General features: G+C 35.5%; 1 long non-coding RNA gene across 1 annotated transcript in view; it reads right to left on the reverse strand.

Moving 5' to 3' along the window:
• Positions 1 to 23,423, reverse strand: part of LOC125160985 (uncharacterized) — a 56,766-nt gene that overhangs the window by 21,658 nt on the left and 11,685 nt on the right. The window contains exon 2 of the long non-coding RNA XR_007150425.1: positions 23,342 to 23,399. This is a non-coding gene — a long non-coding RNA (uncharacterized LOC125160985). The remainder of the gene's footprint in view (positions 1 to 23,341; positions 23,400 to 23,423) is intronic.

Here is a 23,423-nt window from a genome sequence, read left to right on the forward strand (position 1 = left end):
AGAAGGAAAACTTCCAAACTCTTTCTATGAAGCCAGCATTACCTTGATTCCAAAACCAGACAGAGACCCCACTAAAAAGGAGAACTATAGACCAATTTCCCTGTTCATCAGGGAAAAATCCTCAACAGGATGCAAAAATCCTCAACAAGATATTAGCCAACCAGATCAAACAATACATTAAAAAAAATTATTCACCATGACCAAGTGGGATTTATACCTGGGATGCAGTGCTGGTTCAATATCCACAAAACAATTAACATGATTCATCACATCAATTAAAGAAAGGACAAGAACCATATGATCCTCTCAACAGATACAGAGAAAACACTTGACAAAATACAGCATCCTTTCTTGATAAAAACCCTCAAGAAAGTAGGGATAGAAGAATCATACCTCGAGATCATAAAAGCCATATATGAATGACCCAATGCTAATATCATCCTCAATTGGGAAAAACTGAGAGCTTTCCCCCTAAGGTCAAGAACAAGACAGGGATGTCCACTCTCACCACTGTTATTCAACACAGTATGGAAGTCTTAGCCTCTGCAATCAGACAACACAATGAAATAAAACGCATCCAAATTGGCCAGGAGGAGCTCAAACTTTCACTCTTCAAAGATGACATGATACTCTATATGGAAAACCCAAAAGATTCCACCAAAAACTGCTAGAACTGATTCATGAATTCAGCAAAGTTGAGGGATATAAAATCAATGCACAGAAATCGGTTGCATTCCTATACACCAACAATGAAGCAACAGAAAGAGAATTCAAGGAATCGATCCCATTTACAGTTGCACAAAAAAAACATAAAATACCTAGGAATAAATCTAACCAAAGAGGTGAAAAATCTATACACTGAAAACTATAGAAAGCTTATGAAAGAAATTGAAGAATACACAAAGAAATGGAAAAAGATTCCATGCTCCTGGATAGGAAGAACAAATATTGTTAAAATGTCGATACTACCCAAAGTAATCTACATATTCAATGCAATCCCTATCAAAATAACACCAGCATTCTTCACAGAGCTAGAACAAATAATCCTAAAATTTGTATGGAACCAGAAAGACCCCGAATAGCCAAAGTAATCTTGAAAAAGAAAACCAAAGCAGGAGGCATCACAATCCCAGACTTCAAGCTATACTACAAAGGTGTAATCATCAAGACAGTATGATACTGGCACAAGAACAGACACTCAGATCAATAGACACTCAGAAATGGACCCACAATGGGCCAACTAATCTTTGACAAAGCAGGAAAGAATATCCAATGGAATAAAGACAGTCTCTTCAGCAAGTGGTGCTGGGAAAACTGGACAGCAACATGCAGAAGAATGGACCTGGACCACTTTCTTACACCATACACAAAAATAAACTCAAAATGGATGAAAGACATCAATATAAGATGGGAAGCCATCAAAATCCTCAAGGAGAAAGCAGGCAAAAACCTCTTTGATCTTGCCTGCAGCAACTTCTTACTCAACACGTCTCCAGAGGCAAGGAAACAAAAGCAAACATGAACTACTGGGACCTCATCAAAATAAAAAGTTTCTGCACAGCGAAGGAAACAATCAGCAAAACTAAAAGGCAACCGACAGAATGGGAGAAGATATTTGCAAATGACATATCAGATAAAGGGTTAGTATCCAAAATCTACAAAGAATTTATCAAACTCAACACCCAAAAAACAAATAATCCAGTGAAGAAATGGGCAAAAGACATGAATAGACACTTCTCCAAAGAAGACATCCAGATAGCCAACCGACACATGAAAAACCGCTCAACATCACTCATCATCAGGGAAATACAAATCAAAACCACAATGAGATACCACCTTACACCTGTCAGAATGGCTAACATTAACAACTCAGGCAACAGATGTTGGAGAGGATGTGAAGAGAGAGATCTCTTTTGCATTGTTGGTGGCAATACAAGCTGGTGCAGCCACTCTGGAAAACAGTATGAAGGTTCCTCAAAAACCTAAAAATAGAACTACCCTACAACCCAGCAATTTCACTACTAAGCATTTATCCAAGGGATACAAGTGTGCTGTTTCAAAGGGACACATGCACCCCCATGTTTATAGCAGCACTATCAACAATAGCCAAAGTATGGAAAGAGCCCAAATGTCCATCGATGGATGAATGGATAAAAATATGGTGTATATATATATACAATGGAGTATTACTCAGCAATCAAAAAGAATGAAATCTTGCCATTTGCAACTACATGGATGGAACTGGAGGGTATTATGCTAAGTGAAATTAGTCAGTCAGAGAAAGACAAAAATCATATGACTTCACTCATATGAGGACTTTAAGAGACAAAACATAGGAACATAAGGGAAGGGAAACAAAAATAATATAAAAACAGGGAGGGAGACAAAACAAAAGAGACTCATAAATATGGAGAACAAACAGGGTTGCTGGAGGGGTTGTAGGAGGGGGGATGGGCTAAATGGGTAAGGGGCATTAAGGAATCTACTCCTGAAATCATTGCTTCACTGTATACTAACTAATTTGAATGTAAATTTTAAAAAATAAAAAATAAAGTTAAATTATAAAAAAAAGAAGGCACCCATATGACAACAAATGTTTTCTTAAAAAAAAATTTATACAACTTAATGTTAAAAAATAATCTGATTAAAAATGAGCAGAGGACCTGAAAAGACATTCTTCCAAAGAAGACATACAGATGGCCAATAAACACATGAAAATTTACTCAATACCACTAATCATCAGGGAAATACAAATCAAAACCACAATGAGATATCACTTCAGAATGGGTAGTACCAAAAAGACAAGAAATAACAAGTGTTGTTAAAGTTGTGGAGAAAAGGGAACCCTCATGCACTATAGTTAGGAATGTAAACTGGTGCAACCACTGTGGAAAACAACATGGAGGTTCCTCAAAAAATTAAAAATAGAAACATCATATGATCTAGTAATTCCACTATTGGGCATTTACCCAAAGAAAATGACAACACTTATTGAAAAATATATAGGCACCTCTATGTTTATTGAAGCATTATTTAAAATAATAATCAATATACAGAAGCAAACTAAGCATCCATCAATAGACAAATGGATAAAGAAGATGTGGGGTTTGTGTGTGTGTGCACATGCACATGCACACACGTGCAATGGAATATGGCATGTGCCATAGAAAATAATGAGATCTTGTCATTTGCAACCACATTGATGGACCTAGAAAGTGGTATGCTAAGTGAAACAAGTCAAACAGAGAAAGACAAATACCACATGATTTCACTTATATGTGGAATCTAAAAAACAAAACAAACAAAGCAGGCCCATAAATACTGAGAACAAACTGGTGGTTTCCAGAAGAAAAGGGGTATCAAAATGGACAAAATGGGTGAAGGGGGGTGGAAGGTATAGACTTCCAGTTGTGGAAGAAGTAGGTCATGGGGATGAGAGGTACAGCACAGGGAATATAGTCAATGGTATTATAATAGTGTTGTATGGTGACAATGGTAACTACACTTGTATTGAGCACCACATAACATAGAGAGCTGTCTAAGCACTATGTATGCAAGCAATAAATGTAATATTGCATGTGAACTATACTTCAATAAAAAAGAAAAAAGAGATTTACATATTTTCAAAGTAACTCCCCACAAATATTTACTGATTAGAAATGGAAAATGAGCAACTTTCCAATGGAGAAACTTGGTAAATATTATCTTAAAGAAATGACCAAGGTTAACACCATCAATAACCAGTAAAGTCTAGCATCACCTGATGGATGAAGCAAGAACACAGCATCATTTCTGTTGATATTACTGACCAAAATGAATATAATCATGAATAAATATGATACAAATCCAAATTGAAGGACACTCCACTAAATAATTAATCTTTAGCCTTCAAAAGCATCAATGCCATAGAAGTCAAAAAACTAAGGAAATGTTCCAGACTAAAGGAGAACAAAGATATATGACAGCTAAATGCAACATGAGAAATTAGACTTGGTAGTAGTGAACAATGAATAGAAAAGATTAATAAAACTAAAAGCTGATTCTTTGAAAAGATAAACTAAATTGGCAAACCTTTAGCCATACTTATCAAGAAAAAGAGAGAGGAGTCAAATAAATAATTTAAAAGGTAAAATAAGAAGTTACAACCAACACTAGAGAAATGCAAAGGATTCTGAGAGACTACTGTGAAAATTACATGCCAAAAAATTAGTCAACCAATGAAAATGGATAAATTCCTAGAAATATATAATCTACCAAGACTGAATCAGGAAAAAATTAAAAGTAGACCAATAACTAGTAATAAAATTGAATTGGTAATCAAAGAAACAACAAAAATCCAGAGGCAGATGACTTCACATGCGACTTCTGCCAAACTTTTAAAGAAGAGTTAATACCTATTCTTCTCAAACTATTCCAAAAATAGAAGAGAAAGGAATGTTTCCAAATTCATTCTACAATACCAGCATTAACCTTTACCAAAACCAAAGACACCACAAAAAAAAGTAACCAACCAATATCCCTGATAAATATAGATGCGAAAATCCTCAGCAAAATATTAGCAAATCAAATTCAACAATATATTAAAAGGATTATGCACCATGATCAAATAGAATTTATACCAAGGAGTCAAGGACAGTTCAATAGCCACAAATCATTCAATGTAACACACCACACCACAATAACAAAATGAAGGTTAGAAATCATATGATCATCTCAATAAATATAGAAAAAGTATTTAACAAAATTCAACATTCATTCACAATTAAAAACAACTCTCAACCAAAAGGATGTAGAGGGAATGTACCTCAATATAATAAAGGCCATATAGGACAAGCCTATGGCTAATATTATATTCAATGGTGAAAAGCTGGAACATTTTCCTCTAAGACCAGAAGCAAGACAAAGATACCCATTTCTGACCATTTCCTGACCTATTTCTGACCCATTTCTTGACTTTTATTCGATATAGTATTGGAAGTCCCACCCAGAGAAATTTGGCAAGAAAAAGAAATAAAAAGGCATACAAATCAGAAAGAAAGAAATAAAACTATCACTATTTGCGGATGACATATTATATATAAAACATCATAAAGACACCACCAAAAAACTGTTACAACTAATAAACAAATACAGTAAAGTTGCAGTGTACAAAATCAATATACAAAAATCTGTTGTATTTCCATATACTAACAACAAATTCTCAAAAAAAAAAGAAATTGAGAAAACAATCCCATTTACAATTGCATTCAAAAGAATAAAATACCTAGAAATATGTTTAACCAAGGAGCTAAAAGACCTATACCCTAAAAACTGTAGGTCGTTGATGAAAGAAATTGAAGAAGACCCAAATGCATGGAAAGATAGTCCATGCTCATGGACTGGAAGAATTAATAATGTTAAAATGTCCGTATGACCCAAAGCAATCTACAGAACAATATAATCCCTATCACAATTCCAGTGGCATTTATTCACAGTAATAAACCTAATCCTAAAGTTTGTATGGAACCACAAAAGACCTTGAATAGCCAAAGCAATATGGAGAAAAAACAACAAAGCTGGAGGCATCACACATTCTGATTTACAAAGCTATACTAATCAAAAAAGTATGGAGGCACCTGGGTGGCTCAGTTGTTTGAGCATCATACTCTTGATTTTGGCTCAGGTCACAATCTCAGGGTCATGGGATGCAGCCCTGTGTAGGGCTCTGCACCAAGCATGGAGTCTGCTTAAGATTTTCTCTCTCCCTCTCTCTCTGCCCCTCTCCAGCTTTCATTCTCTCTCAGGGGGAAAAAAAAAGTATGATATTGGCATAAAAACAGACACAATTAACATATATCAATGGAAGAGAAGAGAGAACCCAGAAATACATGGTCAATTAATTTATGATAAAGGAGCCAAGAATATACAACGGGGAACAGACAGTTTCTTCAACAAATGGTGCTGGGAAAACTGGACCACCAGCAAAAGAATGAAACTGGACCACTCTCTTATACCATACTCAAAAATTAACTCAAAATGGATTAAAGACTTGAATGTAAGACTGGACACTGTAAAACTCCTAGAATAAAACATAGGCAGTAAGGTTTTTGGTATCAGTCTTGGTGATGACTTTCTGATTTCATACCAAAAGCAAAGACAACAAAAACAAAAATTAAAAAGTAGACTACATCAAACTAAAAAGGTTCTGCACTACAAAGGAAACCATCAGCAAATGCAAAGCCTCAATGGGTAAAAGTGGTCAAAATGTACAAACTCCCAGTTATAAAATAAATAAGTCATGGGGATATACAGTCATGGTGATTGCAGGTAATACTTTATTCCATATTTGAAAGTTGCTAAAAGAATAGATATTAAAATTTCTCAGCACAAGAAAAAAAATTTTGTATCTGTATGTTTACAGATACTAACTAGACATTTTCTGGTAATCATTTTAAATATATACAAATATTGAATCATTATGTGGTACACCTGAAACTAATATTATGTTATATGTCAATTATACCTCAATAAAAAAATAAATCAAAAAATCGTAAAGCATCCACTCATATACAAAAAATTTTAGAATGAATAAAAGTAGTTCAGCAAGTATACAGGCTACAAAGATCAACATACAAAAATTAGTTTATATACCCAGAAATGAACCATGTGAAAATGAAATTAATAAAACAATTTCCTTTAAAATAGCACCAAAAAAGGAGACAAAAACAAGTATAAGACTAATACGCTAAAAACTACAAAACAATGTTGAAAGAGATTAAAGACCTAAATAAGTAGAATGACATCCCATATTTACTGACTGAAAGATATAATACTACTTAGATGGTAATCTTTGCAATTCTGAATTAGGCAACAATTTCTCAGAAGTCTAAGAAACTAAAGCACATGAACACAAAGGAAAAATAGATAAACCATAAAACATCAAAATTTATAACTTTTGCATATCAAAAGACACTATCAAGAAAGTAAAATAACAAGCCACAGAAGAAAATATTTGCAAATCATATAAATAGGGGTCTAGAATAAAGAATTATTGCAACTCAACAACTAAAAGTCAAATAACCCAATGTTAAAATGGTCAAAGGGGAGGCACCTGGATGGCTCAGTCAGTTAAGCATCTGATTCTTGATTTTGGCTCATGTCAAGATCTCAGTCATGAGATTGAGCCCCAAGTGGGGTTCCACACTGGATGTGGAGCCTGCTTAAGATTCTCTCTCTCTCTCTCTCTCTCTCTCTCTCTCTCTCTCTCTCTCTCTCCTGCTGCTCTCTCCCACTTGGACTCTCTTACTCTCTATAAAATAAAAACTAAAAAAAATTTAAAAAGATTCTCTCTCTCTCTCTCCCTCTTCCTCTGCCACTCCCTTGCTCTCAGGCTCTCACTCTCAAAAAAAAAAAAAATGGGCAAAGGATAGACACTTCTCCAAAGAAGACATACAAAATGCCAAAAGGCACATGAAGATGCTTTACATCATTTGTCGTTAAGAAAATACAAATCAAAGGCACAATGGGATACCACTGCATACTCACTAGGACGGCTATAATAAAAAGACAGAAAATAACAACCATTGACATAAATATGGAAAAAAATAAATGCTTACACGTGGCCAGGAGAAAGATAAAATGATGCAGCTGATTTGGAAAAATGTTTGACAATTCCTCAAAAGGTTAAACATCATATTTCTATATGACCAAGGAATTCCACTCCTGGAATTGAAAACCTATGTTCACACAAAAACTTCACACAAATGTCTACAGTAGCATTATCCACAACAATCAAAAAGTAGAAACAATCCAATTGTCCATCAGCTGGTGAACAGCTAAGGAAAAGGTGGTATCCACACAGTGGACTACTATTCCATAAAAAAAGCATTAAGTACTGATACATGCTAAACATAGTGAAGCTTGAAAACACTATGTTAACAGAAAGATACTAGATACAAAAGGTGTGTGATTCCATTTATATGATGTGTGATTCCATTTATATGAAATGTTCAGGATAGGCAAATCCATAGAGACCAAACATAGATTAGTAGTTTCCAAGGGCTGGGGGAGGGAAGAATGGGGAGTGACTATTAATGGTGTGGTTTATTTTTGAGCTAATAAAATGTTCTGCAGTGAGATGGTGGTAATGGTTGCACAACCTGGAGAATGTACCAAAACCACTAAATTGTAACCTGTAACAAGGGGTGAATTTTATAGTATGTGAATTGTAGTTGAATAAAATACATAGGTAGATAAATAGGTAATTAGGTAAAGAGGTAGATAGATAGATGATAGATAAGGATAATAGGCCTTTGGTTGAGGTAATTAATAATGATAATAATAATAATAATAATAGTGGCATTTTGTACCCCTAGGTGGACATCAGACTAGTCAATTAACTTGCTAACTTTACCCACTATTATCAGTGAAGAGGGAAAAAGCATCAAACAGATATGGCCCAGAAAGGGCCAATTCTGCTCCCAATCTGAAGTAATCAGCTCCCAATAATTATGTACAATGGATCCCAATCATGCCAGCAAGTTCAAGAGTTGGCCAGACAAAGCAGATGAAACTACATTCTTATTGAGGGTCATCATAGAATTTGACAAAGAGGATGTGATATGAAGCTGTCAACTGAGGTCAGCCAGGGAATGTAGTCTAGTCCTGAAAGGGGTAATTATTGTCTAGGGGACCTGAGACTTGAACATTCTTGAGAGGAAGACATTTGTCGGCAGAACCTGTTGAAGCCACCATACATCCATGGTGTTCACTAACCATAAATGTTAAGGCCAAAAGGCTGTAAATCAGATATGAGATTGAAGTGTTTAAGTGAAAAGTACTAAAAAGAAAGGGAATGAGACTATTCTGACAACAGAGTACCTGAAAAGTTATGCAATTGAGCTGTGACTATATTCTCTATGGGAGATGGAGGTTCATCATAGCAAAACTGGGGGTAACAAATGCCAAAAAGAAAAAAAAAGAATTTTTTGTTTATACTTTGAGAGAATGTTCATAATATGATCCAAATTACATATGCCAGTTCTGCAGGATGGAAGATAACTTTTTTAATGTGACCACTTTTTCCCAGCTCTCAGCTGTATTCAGGGAGCCCAGTTGCTAAGATTCTCAACTTTAGTACACATAAAAACTAGTGTACCAGATGGTACATACCAAAAAACTGCACATACTATATTTTATGAGGTATTTTTCAAGATTTTAAAGAGAATTTGGACAATACCTTAAAGATAACTTTAAAGAATCCTTAAAGCTGTATTCTTTAGAGGATTTGGCTCAACTGCAATAAAAACATATACATAAGAAGTGACAATATCCATCTGTAAAAAAGAACAATTCCAAGAAACATTTTATGAAAATTCACTGCTAATGAAACCAAGGATCTGGGAAGAACACCTTAGGGTTTTAAAAACACTTTAACTTAGGTTTACTTAGTCCATACTATGTGTTATGGACCACAGGAAATTCAAAAGTGAAAACACACAATGCCTGTCCTCAGGATCTAGAAGTACTTAATGTACCTTAACTTAAAATTTTTTAATAAAACAAGATAATCCAATAGAAAAAAGAACAAAGAACACAGAGGCAGGAACGCTTTATATGGGAGGAAGGTCAGGAAAGCTTTATAGAGAAGGTGACATTTGAGACAAAAATTTTAATTTTTTTTAATGTTTACTTATTTTTGAGAGAGAGAGAGAACACTAGTGGAGGAGGGGCAGAGAGGGAGAGGAAGACACAGAACCTGAAGAAGGATCCAGGCTCTGAGCTGTTAGCACAGAGCCCCATGTGGGGTTCAAACACTTGCACCACGATATCATGAGCTGAGCTGAGGTCAGACGCTTAACCAAATGAGCCACCTAGGCACCCCTAGGATGAAATTTTTAAAGACTGCATTTGTTTCCTGAGGTTGCTGTATAACATACCACAAGCTGGCTGGCTTAAACATCCGAAGTTTATTGGAGGAGGGGTGGGGGAGAAAGAGGGGAAAGAGGAAGGGGGGAAAGAGAAGGGGGAGGAGGGAGAGGAGAAGAAGAAGAAAAAGAAATTTATTGTCTCATGTTTCTGGAGGCCAGAAGGCCAAGATCAAGATGTCAGCTGGACCACAGTCCCACTGAAGGTGCTAAGGAAGGATCTGTCCTAGGGCCCTCTCCCAACTTCTGGTAGTTCCTTGGCTTGTGGCAACATAACTCCAATCTTAAAATGGCATTCTTCTTGTGCGTAAACTGTCTGTGTGTTCAAATTACCCCTTAAAAAAGACATCTTATTGAATTAGGAACCACCCTAATAACCTCATTTTAACTCAATCATCTGCAAAGACCTGATTTCCAAACAAAATCACAGGCACCGGGGGTTAGGACTTCAACATTCTTTTGAGAATGGGAGGCACATTTCAACCCACAACAGCTTGTTAAGTGGATACACAGGTACTGAGAAGTATGAGCAAGGGGGAAAAAAGACATGTGCAGAAGAGCAAGAAAGAGGACTTGCATGAAAACAAGGGTGAACAGGTAAGAAGAACCTAGATCATGAAGTGTATCACATGATCTCTGAAGTATATCCTCTGTGCAGAGGATAAAAGTCACAGAAAATGCTCTACCTGCAGTGTGATTGATAGATGGACAGAGGCTGTACTAGAGACAGGGAAAGTGTGAGCTTACTGTAGCTTTAATTCAGTGAATACTTATGGAAAAGGGTGATTGCACTTTGGGAGAGAGAAAAGGCCAGAGTAAACGGAATAGAAACTGACATATATTAATTGCCCACCAGAGGCTACTAGCTATGTATTACCTCATTTAAATCTCACAGCACGGGGTGCCTGGGTGGCGCAGTCGGTTAAGTGTCCGACTTCAGCCAGGTCACGATCTCGCGGTCCGTGAGTTCGAGCCCCGCGTCAGGCTCTGGGCTGATGGCTCAGAGCCTGGAGCCTGTTTCCGATTCTGTGTCTCCCTCTCTCTCTGCCCCTCCCCCGTTCATGCTCTGTCTCTCTCTGTCCCAAAAATAAATAAACGTTGGAAAAAAAAAATTAAAAAAAAAAAATAAATCTCACAGCACATGTCATACGTACTGATTCTTCTATTTTCATAAGTAACTGAGAACCTTAAGTTTAACCCAAGATTACACACTTAGTAAGTAGTAGAACCAACACTCAAATACAGGTTCATCTAACTAAAAGGCCAAAAATTCTAGTGCAAATATTTAGTGTTCAGGAGTGAGAGAAATAATTAGAAGAAATAACAGTAACAAAGATTCAGAACAGTCTATATGTTAAGTGAACTTTTAGGGGAAAAACTGGGCTGGAGAGAATAAATATATGTATTCATATAAAGAATAATTTAAAGATTTACCAGAAACTAGTAAAAGTTGTTACCTGGAAGTAGAGTGTAGACAGCAGAGAAAGAAAAAAAGTAGAAGTAGGAGTAGGAAGAGAACACCTGACACATACTTTTTATACTGTTTTGATTTTTTATCCATGTGACATACTTCCTTTTCAAAAAGCAGCATTAAACATTTTACAAAGAAAGAAAAATTCACTGGATTATGTGTTTTTTGGGGGGTTGAGTTTGGTAAATTCTTTATAGGTTATTGATAGGCAGAATACAGAAGATTATACCGGTACTTAGAAATTGCCTTTGGCCTTTTGGTAAAATCCCACAATATTGATCTTGTTTATTTAACATACCTGATTTGTCATTATCACTATACATTTTATTTAATGTTGTTTAGAGAAAAGAGAAAACATCTTTAATGACTCTGTGTCGGTTAAAAAGACAGCTAAATCCAGTAACAATGTAGAAAAAATTAGAATCAATAATCTCTTATTTTGTTAAACCACTAATCTCCATGAAACATAAAATCAATGTACTTATTTACACATAGAAAGAAATTGCATGCAAATGAATGGGATGGTTGGGGGAGAGCTTTATTACAGTTATACCAGAAGTAATACCTGGCCATTACTAAAATACAATACTAAGAATTTAAAACCTTGCTGTTTACAATGAAAAAACATACAGGGGGAAAGGATGTAGGATTAATGCACTTCTATTTCTATTTAATTTCTTTTTTTTTTTAGTAGGCTTCACACTCAGTGCAGCACAGAGACCAGTGTGAGGCTTGAACTCATGACCCTGAGATCAAGACCTGAGCTGAGATCAAGAGTGGGACACTTAACTGACTGAGCCACCTAAGCACCCCTATTTAATTTCTATACTCATTAATTAAAATCAAAAATTGATTCACACAAATCTTCCACAACTTCTCTACTATACAATTCTTCTCTTATCAGAGCAAGGAAATATAACTAGTTGGTACTGAGAGTGGGAAGAAAACCCTTATAGCAACATGAATGGCTCTTAGACCACAGTTATTATTATTTCAACCCTTTTACACTAAATGGCCCTTTCAGTGAAAACGATAGCCACACAAGAGTGGAAGATGAGAGAGCTGGTGCTTAGCCAACCCTTATTTTTAAAAAATCTTTAAAGAAAATTTTATTTTAAAATTTAAAGGTCATAAAGCACTTCTCTTAAAAGAAGTTGTCTGGTTTTTGTCCTGCATCAATCATGTATTCCTTTCTCCTGTAACTGCTATTGGACACATAATATCTTCAAACATACTGTCAAACAAGAACTCCAAAAATGTCTTTATTGATTGGATGCTCTGCCCAATGAAAAATTATCTTTTTATTGGAAATGGCTGTCAGAGCTATTTTTATTGCTTTCCTAAGGGCTCAGTCTGTAATCATGTACACACTTCTCTACTCTGAGAAGAAAATGAATTAGATGACTGCATCTCTTTTTCAGACTGCATATTTATGCCATTTTAGGAGTTCAAACTGTGGATGTGAAAGTAATTGATACTCTGCATTTGGTGCCTTTTCCTTGAAGATCTTTAGAGTCATAGAGATAGAAAAATCACTAAGGACAGAAGGCTTGCAAATCTGCTACAAGTTTGTTACTTTTAGTTTAAATCTCTTGAGGAAAATTGTCCCCACATTTAACTTCTGGAGGCAACAGTAAAGCCTATAAAACCTTGTAGAAAAGGAATTTCCACATGCCTATTTGCATTAAAGGCCACAAGTAGCACTTCCCTCATCTATTCTTTTCAAAACAGAACTATCTATTCAACTGGAAGTGTCTAGCTGTCCATACGATGAACTGAAGGGTCTGTGTTCACAGACTGGTCTCCAAATATCTTCTCCAACACATCTGAAAATTTAACAATAAATATTTGTTCATCTTAGTTAAAGCTTTGCCTCCCCAGAAATTTTTTGTCAAACTTCAAATAGGCATAAAAGATTAACAAATTTAAATATCCTAAAAACATCTTTGGGGAAGTCAGCCTATTGGCTTGTTTTCCAACACGATAACCAAGAAAACAGCCAACAGTATGTGTTTAGCTTTAATAATGAGACAAAGCATAGGTCTAAGTAATGGCCACCATATAAATAGAACAGGAACAGGTGTTACCCACCAAAAAGGAACTACAGAAAAAATAGCAAAGGAGAGCTAAGAATGGGGGAAAGCTAAGAGAAGATGTGCAAGTACAAAAAAATGGGTTTGCTCTGTTCTTCCATTATGCATACTGGTGGCCCTGCCATCAACTGTCCATTACCTACATGTGAGTGACCCACTTGAAATACTATTTTTGAACTATTGTTCACTCCATTGTGATATTTTCTTGACACCAAAAATGTCTTTAAGCTAGCTCCTCCAAGGAATTCATACTAGTATCAAAAATTACTTAAAAGATAAAACAGGAAAGGGAGAGAAATCTACCAAGGGAAAAAAATAGATTCCAACACAAAATATAAAGAAGCATGGAATCAGTTGATTTTTTTTTAATGTTTATTTATTTTTGAGAGAGAGACAGACAGAACGTAAGCAGGGGAGGAACAGAGAGAGAGGGAGACACAGAATCCAAAGCAGGCTCCAGGCTCTGAGCTGTCAGCACAGAGCCTGACGCAGGGCTCAAATCCACAAACTGTGAGATCATGACCTGAGCTGAAATTGACACTCAACTGACTGAGCCACCCAGGCGCCCCTCAGTTGATTCTTAGACTATCTGTGACATGATGCTTTTAAGTGAAAAAAATTGAACAAAAAGGAATTTTTTAATATATTTTCCTATGAATAGAAAATCTTAATAAAGCGAATGCCAATTCAAATACAAAGATTAACTGCTAACTTTTATGTGGGCTTAGTAGATGTGCTAAGATTTCACCTCTCATGTATAATGTCTCTAAGAATCAACTGACAGTCCTTCTCTTCTCTGAAGAGAAGTTTCACTTTTGTTTCTGAGTAGAACCTATCATATTCTTAGAACTCTATGAATGAAATTTTCCTGTTCCTAAGCCAGCAAGTGAGAAAGCTGCATTCTCTTTTGATGTCTTGGGCACAACTATGAAGTTAAACCCATAATCATAGCCAAATCACTACTGTCCATAAAACTATGTATGATTAAAGTAACTTGTCCTAACAGCATTTCCTCTTCCAAAATCACCAATACCAAGGGTGGTATGTAACATTTGCATTATTCCTAGAACTATACTGGAATGAGCATCCTTACAAAGCACTTTTCAAGAGTCTACTTAAAATAATGAAGTGGTTAAAGCAAACACCAAAATATTAATGATGATAATTGTTATGTCAAATTTAAAAATACAAGCATTTTTTCTTCTTTTTGACTTCCTAGAGTATGAATTTTTCACAATTAGAATATATTATTGTAATAAAGAAAATATATACAGTTAATTTCAATCTTTGACAATAAAATTTCCCAAACAAAACTAGTATCTCTCCATGAATGTAATTTTTGTTACTAAAACTTCTTTTCTAGTACTTAGCATTTTTGTCCATATATTCTATTTTCTTGTGCAGATATGTCATAGATTATAAGCTCTCTGAGGACACATTCTGGGTCATACATGTGTTTGTACCTCATATTTGGTAAGTGAGCTTTTTTGGTACTCTCACTTACCAAATGATCAGTAGGTATTTGAGGAATGAATACTTCCATGAATGCAAAAGGTTAGAATTTATATATTCATCAGATATTTACCAGAACTGGTAAAATGTTGAAATACTTCTGTACTAATCAGTAAATACTATAATAGTAATATACTAAGCAGAAAGATTTACTAAAAGTATCAATTATACCTTAAATTCATTAAGGGTGCCTGGATGGCTCAGTCAGTTGAGCACCCATCTCTTGAATTAGGCTCAGGTCATGATCCCAGGGTCATGATCAAGCCCCACATTGGGCTTTGCACTGAGCATGCTGCCTGCTTAAAATTCTCTCTCTCCTTCTGCCCTTCTCCCCTGCTTACACACACACTCTCTCTCTCTAAAATAAAATAAATATATAAATAATTAAAAAGTAATACATAATAATTTAAATTCATTAATTCAAGGTAATTGTCAGGGTATATCATGAAAAGAAATCCTAAATGGTCCTCCCATATGAGAGATAAGAAATATAAGCAATAACCACCTGTGTGGCCCACATCACAGTACGCAGCAAGAGTATACTGCACAGGGCACCTGGGTGATTCAGTCGGTTAAGAATCTGACTTCAACTCAGGTCACGATCTCACAGTTCATGGGTTCAAGCCCATGGGTTCAAGCTGTCTGTGCTGACAGCTTAGAGCGTGGAGCCTACTTCAGATTCTGTGTGTGTGTGCGCGTCTGTCTCTCTCTCTGCCCCTCCCCCTCTCACACTCCCTGTCTGTCTCTCAAAAATAAAATAAGCATTAAAAAAAAGTAAAAAATAAAATAAAATAAAATAGTGTATTATATTCCCAAATTACATAGTTAATTCTATTTTTAAGTGGTTTAGTTTTTTTTCTTTGGTTTTATTGTCAGGACTTCACATTTTTAAAATAGTAAGTGCATAGTTTCTTGGTATTTATACATGCAAAACTTTATAATAAAATATTAAATACTCAGAATTAAAAGACTATAAAGTTAGAATCGTTTCACAATGTTCCTTATGAATATTGTAAATATTAATTTTCTGAATCTGTAGGAAAACAAAGCAGAAACCATACTAATAAAGAACATCTTCTAATACTGTACAAAGTGATAATAGTCTAGGATATCTTTTGATGCTGAATATGAATCCGTGCAAAGAAAAAAAATTTACTTCTGGAATGAAAAATGAATTATTTGAACAAAAATATGACTGGCTTATTTTCTTAACAAAATTTTGAATATGACGGGCTTATTTTCTTAACAAAATTTTGAATAAAAATGATGCTCAAAAGTGTTACTGCTTAAAATTCATTTTCATCAGCACAACACTCAAGTTCCAAAAGAGAAAATGCAATTAATTAAGGGATACTGCATATAAATTTCACACACTAAAGCATCTAAAATAATTATAAGGTCAAAAGATATTTAATCAGTATCAATAAAGCAAATAAAAAATATTAAGATCTCTCATCACATAATACTTAACATGCATTTATAACACTATGCACAATAAAAATCATCAAGCATTTTTATATGTGAAATATTTACACATAACTTGAAAAAAAAAGAACACTGCTATTGTTTATCACTACAATCCAAATTTAGATTTTCACTTATTGTAAAAACTTATCTACTGCAAATGTTCTCAAAGTGTGGCCCAGGGGCCCCTGGGATCTCTGAGACCATTACAGGGAGTGTGGAAAGTTAAAATTATTTCATAGTAATACTCAGATGTCATCTGCCTTTTGTAACTATCATGCCCTCGTTTTCATAAAACTTTCATAAAAGTGAGCCCTCCCATCCTTGCATTTTTAAATAAGTTAATATGCATACATGTCTTATAAAAGCATATCCTTGACAAATATAAAAAGATATTTATTAGGTTGCTAATGAGCTACCTGGGAAGGAAATGAAAAGGTAGAAGAAGAAGGAAGAGGAAAGCTAGCAGAAATAGAATAAAATACATTTTAAAATAGGTAGATGATTACATTTGTACATTTAGATAAAATAATGGGGAAAAAATACAAGAGCTTTTCAAAAGAAAAAAAAAAGGCCACCCAAACAAGTTTTTAAAAAGAATTTAAACTATTGGTTGCCAGGGGCACATGGTGAATTAGTCAGTTAAGCAACCAACTCTTGATTCCATCATGATCTCATGGTAGGTAAGATCAAGCTCCATGTTGGGCTCTGCACTGACAGCATGGAACCTGCTTGGGATTCTCTCTCTCTCTTTCTATGTCCCTCCTCCATGAGCCTGTGCACATGCAAGTGTGCTCTCTCTCTCTCTTTCAAAAACAAACCAAACTAAACTAAACTAAAACTACTGGTAGCTAAACTTTTTGGTTCACAGTAACCTTTAATGTTACCTTTAATGTCATGACTTAATTTTTTCATGACATCTGTAGTCCAGAAGAAATACATAAGAGTTCTGTTAGGCACAAACAACTTAATAACTCTTTATATCCCAACCACTCAATTGCTATTTAGAAGGACAATTTACACAAATTGAAAAAAAGAATATTTTAATTTTAACCACATTTACTTACTAATGGGATGCATGTGTCTACTGATCACGGCACAACTTCTCAAGCCTTAGAATCAGTTAGAACACTGTCACTCTCATTTCCTGTCACACAATGATTGGCAACGGTACCTGCTTTATAAAAGAGTAGTCACCAAAAACCCAGGTTCCTGACGATACTACCTAATCAAAAGGAATGTAGGATAAGGATAATCTAACGTTGAAACTATGAACCATCCCAGAGCAGTAATTTGTGTATCACTGTGTTTCCCTTGAACATTTAAAATATCCTGCAGTACCTCTGTGAGTTGCCTTCAGTGCCCCAAGGCACTTCAGTGCATTTTGGGAACAATGGATTTAAAGCTTGAAGTGCTTTTCTTTGTCACCATGGTTAGTTCTGCATTAGCCAATTGTCTGTGGTTAGAAAATTCCATTATTAACAACTAAGCAAAGTTTTAAAGTAAATTAGCAAATCTTCCAGCACAGGGAAACAGGATGTTTGAGAAGATTTTTGACAGCTCATGGATTTGGAAAATTCATGCTGCTTGCTCTGATACACATGCTTTCTTTTCTCCTCATCTTCTGAGATCCCTTTCCCAATTCAACAGCGGTATGAAAAATTTAAAGATGATTCCATGTAAAAGTAAAATAATGACCCTGGAGAGTTCAGGAACCTACTATCTTCGATACAGGCCTATGACCATTTAGAACTACTGCACCAGAAAACACCTAGGGAAGGTGAGGAATATACAATGATATAAACGAAGTTCTTAATTGCTTCATTATTGATGCATAATTCCAGATCCCCAATCTCAGTGACTATGTGTGAGCAGCACACAAATAGTACTGACAAGTAGAAACACTATGTATGCATGGACAGAATTTCCCTCTTGGCAAAGCACAAAAATATCATCAGCTTTAGGCAAAGAATAAAAAAGCAGAAATTATTGTTTTGCACAATTTCCACTTAAAAAATAAATATTCTAAAGCTTTTGACTATGTGGAAGGAGTCTGAGAGAATTACTATGATTGGTCTCCATCCCCAAACAGTTAACTGTTCTTGTAGAGTTAACATTTAGTTAGCCCCTCTAACCTAGTTTAGGATTACAATATAAACACCTCACTCAGAAACTACAAGTTATGCAGCCCTCTATCTCTGAATAAAATTTAATTTCCACCTACCAAAGAAGGTTTCAAAACTGCAAACTTCCCTTTATTTTGCTCCTTTCTTATTTATTGTTTATCTATGACAATCAAGAAGAATCACAGGCCCACAGAGTGTTACTGTTCTATCAACTCTATCTCACTCTTCATTGCTATCCAGCTTTTTCTGCTACAGTATATAGCATAATTTTCTCCTGGTGGGAGGTAATGGCATTACAATTAGAGTGAGGGCTATTTTCACCTTATCTCCATCAAACCAGAACTGAACTAGATTAAAAACAACTGGAGGGTTGAGGGTAGAGATAGGGAGAGGGCTAATGACAGAAAGGAATCCTGAGAAACTCCAAGTGAAGGTGACAGAATAGCTGAAGGCTGAGACAGGGTCACTTGGGGATGGGGGCAGGAATCTACACATCCCCTTCCCCTCTTAGTGCTTAAAAATCACTTTCCAGTTCCCATGTCCCACATTTCCTTCCTAGTTAAATCTTCAGGCCTATCCTATGAAGGCTGCGGAAATGCTCTGTGAGAAACTGGTCACTCACAGATTGTGTGTTGGGGGCATGTTCTCACATTACTGTTCCAACATTTAGAAACTTGCAATAAGACTGAAAGGAACCTGAGACAGGCCATAATTCCTTGCTTTCAAGCAAGTCTGTGTTTTAATCACACCACTTCCGTTCTGGAACATTTCTGCAGAAGCACCACCCTTCACATTAGCCCTCCATCACCCAATCCACTACTGTTTCTGCTACTGTAGAATGGACCTACCATCTTTCTTAATTTAAACCCATCTCCTTTGGAGCTATCATCCATGTGGGATAAAATGTCTAGTTGTAAAGTTTCCAGCTGGAGCATTCAGTGAACTAAATGACCATTTAAAATAGCACCTAGCACAATAGATGACACACAGCAGGTACTCAATAAATGTGTATTAAATAACCAAATAAAAAATGCTACAAGTTACAAGTAACTCTACATCAAATAAACTGTGTTCTTGATTAAAAACACACACACACACACACACATTTTAAAACTTATACTGTAATTGGTTAAGTTGCATTTTTGCAACTATTAGCAAATCTAGACACAATGAGATTCAGATACAAAACATAACAGGTAAAACCACGTGGCATAATGACTGGCACACTTTAGCCATTCAAATCTGGTGGCTGAATTTAAATTATGTTAGACTGGGGTTTTTAATCACAGTGAAACTTAGATGTCAGCAATTCTTAACCTCAGACAAAATGCATCCCCAAGGTTAGTACCTCTGGACAGTACTTTATATCTTTGTCAAATTTATTCCATACCTACTCAAGTTATATCTTCAACATGAAATTCTCTTAGATTGTTAGAAATGAGCAGAAGACACGAATAGACACTTTTCCAAAGAAGACATCCATATGGCCAACTAACAGATGAAAAGATGTTCAACATCACTCATCATCAGGGACATACAAATCAAAACCACAATGAGATACCACCTCACACCTGTCAGAATGGCTAAAATTAATGTCAGAGAAAACAACAGATTTGGCAAGAATGCAGGGAAAGGGGAACCCTCTTGCACAGTTGGTGGGAATACAAACTGGTACATCACTGTGGAAAACAGTATGGAGGTTTCTTAAAAGTTAAAAATAGACCTATCTTATGACCCAGCAATGGCACTACTAGGTATTTACACAAAGGATACAAAAATGCAGAGTTGAAAGGACACATGCACCCTGATATTTATAGCAGCATCATTAACAATAGCCAAGGTATGGAAAGAGTCCAAATGTCTATCAACTGATGAATGGATAAAGAAGATGTGGTATATATCTCCAATGGAGTATTACTCAGCCATTAAAAAGAATGAAATCTTGCCATTTGCAACAACATGGACAGCACTAGAGTGTATTATACTAAGCAAAGTAAGTCAAACAGAGAAAGACAAATACCATATGATTTCATTCATATGTGGAATTTAAGAAACAGAAAAACATATGGAAGGAAAAACAAAGAGAGAAAGAAGCAAATCATAAAATGCTCTTAAAGATAGAGAAAAAACTGAGGGCTGATGGAGGGAAGGGTGGGGATTAGGTATTAAAGACAGCACTTGTTGTGATGAGCACTGGATATTATAAGTGATGAAGCACTAAATTCTATTCCTGAAAACAGTATCACACTATATGTTAACTACACAGCAAAAGAAAGCATTTCTCTGAAATTCCTCATCATGATTCCCACAAGAATTTTTTAACTCTTTCCTTATTTTCAACAGAGAAAAACTTCTTGTCCAGTTATGTAAAATGGGTAGTTTTTCATTTGCATTTAAAATGAGCAAAGGATAGAGTTATCCCACCACCTTGTGGACTATTAGGGTATTGCTACTTCGGAGCCAAAAGCACATTTTAATGGGAAGCTTGTGAACACTGAACACTGAACAGTGGTTTGCTCATGCTTTTCCAAATCCCCGCAGCTGTGCTGTCCCTGATTCCACATCATCAAATCTTACCCATTCCTCAAAGCACAGTTTAAAAGTCCCCTAATACAGCCTTCTATAACTGCAAATTAAAATTACAAGAAAATAGCTAAGTGAACATGTATCTCTGCCCTAAATTTCCATTCCACTTATCTGGTTCCTCTTATTTTCTAGTTGTATTACATAGTTTTATCTTCCCTATTGGACTTTAAATATTTTTAGAACAAGTAGACAATCCCTTTCAGTGGGGTACTGAAGCCAGCTCACACCTGCTCTCACGAACAGTTTAATACACAGAAATTTTGCAAGCCAGTTACTAAACTGTTGAAAGCTTAAAATCATCCAAGCTTGGATGTATATTTATACAACAGAAATCACAAAACATCACAAATCATGACACTTTTAAAAAAATTATTTATCTTTAACTTCTCCACATCTCATTTTCTCTACATGTAATACATAGTGAGAAGTAGCAGTAACTTCTACCTCACAAGATTGTTGTAAAGATTAAACAAAACCTACATAAAAGGCTTTGTCTAGCATCTGGCATATGGTATTTGTTCACCAAATATTATAATTATTCCCCATAGTCCATCACAGTTCCTGGCAAGAGTAAATCCTCAATATATACTCAATTGTTGAATGACAAATAAAATCAAGAATTCCAATGGGAAATTTTAAGAGACTTTAGTTAACAGTGATAATAGTCTCAGGTTAACAATAGGACAAACCATTACCAGGGACATAAGCTCATACTTAGAAATAACCCAGACATTTTCTTTCTTTCCCTCTTCCTCTAAATCAATCTCTGAGAGAAAGAGAGAGAGAGAGAGAGAGAGAGAGAGAATATCCTTATCTCCTTCAGTATTTCTCCGATTCTCATTTACTCTAAAGCGCCTTCCTTCCTCATTTCTCTTTTAACTTTATTTCATAATGCAAAATAAATAATTTATGCTGTACTCTGTTCCAAAAAAGCTTTGTGGTGAATAATAGATAACTTGGTTTCATGTTTAGTGAAGAAGCATTTTAAGTCTCTCCAAGGGAAGAAAATGAAGTAGGTTTTTAACCACCTCTTTCATTGATCCCATGCTCCTGTTTGGCTTTTGGCAGAAAATGCGTTCTTTATATTGACTTTTGGGGAAAGACAAAATTAAGTTTGCAACTACAAAGCTGAAAACCAAATTACCATTAATTCCAGACACTCTCCAAAAGAGGAAGCAAGAAATGACCCTGTCTTTTAAAGTTGATGTCACTCTTTTATCTCTACACCTATCTCATCCCAATCGTAATATGGTGTTTCTTTAGATATAAGGCAGCTTCTGGTAGTTAACTATGTCCAAAGATCTGCCATAGCTTTACTTGCTTACTGAAAAATAAAACCAAAAAACTGGAACAACCAATTAGTTGTACATAGAATATTATTTACTCCAGATGGTTTGAAATAAAATTCTAACTGTTCAAATACAAATTTATTTGCCTAAAATAAATTTTCCCTTGCTTAGATATTATTAACTACTACAGAATTTTTTAATGGTGAAAAATTAAAGTATTATAATACTACCTCTAAGATGACCATTTGCGCTAGAACATATAAATTCTGTCCATGATCATTTCTAGTTTAAAAATACACATAGGTTGAAACAAAGAGCAGGTCCACAAGGTAGTGCAAGGCACTCTGTTTAGTGGAATATGTACATCATTGTTGGTCTACATAGTGCCTTTGTCCAAGAACATGTGGATGACAATGTGTGACAGGAAAGGGTTTCCTCCAAGAAGTGGAAATAAGGTGGGTGAATCAGAAATTAAAACTCCAACTAACCTGCAGGCATCTATATTTAAGATAATATATTGTGTTTGACTCAACTCCCAGACTGTTTTCCAAAGGACACTGTCAAACGCAATGATTCTTTTCTCCCACCAGCTGTCACCACCAAGTTGGCTATACTTTGTGTTTTCCCTTTGTGTTTGAAAGTCAGACCCAAAGCAGATGGCTGGACTCAGTGCCAGAGCAAAAGTAAAATTGGTTGTCTCACCTCAAGAGATACTGCCAGACTTCAGTAAGACAAAACTTGTAGCAACAAACACCTACAAAATCTGGGGTCTGGAAAACACAAACTGAACCTCCTGTTTAATTTACCAAGTAAAAACAAACAAACACACAAACAAACAAAAAACATGTAGGGGGGAATTGTAATTAGTTTGCTAAAAAATGATGAGAAAACTCACATATTTCATCTTCAGTGAGACACTGTTCCTGTGTCCTCAACTCTATAATTTCCAGGCTCTGTAAAAAAAGCAAATTATATTC

The sequence above is a fragment of the Prionailurus viverrinus genome, chromosome A2 (assembly GCF_022837055.1).
Source record: "Prionailurus viverrinus isolate Anna chromosome A2, UM_Priviv_1.0, whole genome shotgun sequence".
NCBI classification, from domain to species: domain Eukaryota; kingdom Metazoa; phylum Chordata; class Mammalia; order Carnivora; family Felidae; genus Prionailurus; species Prionailurus viverrinus.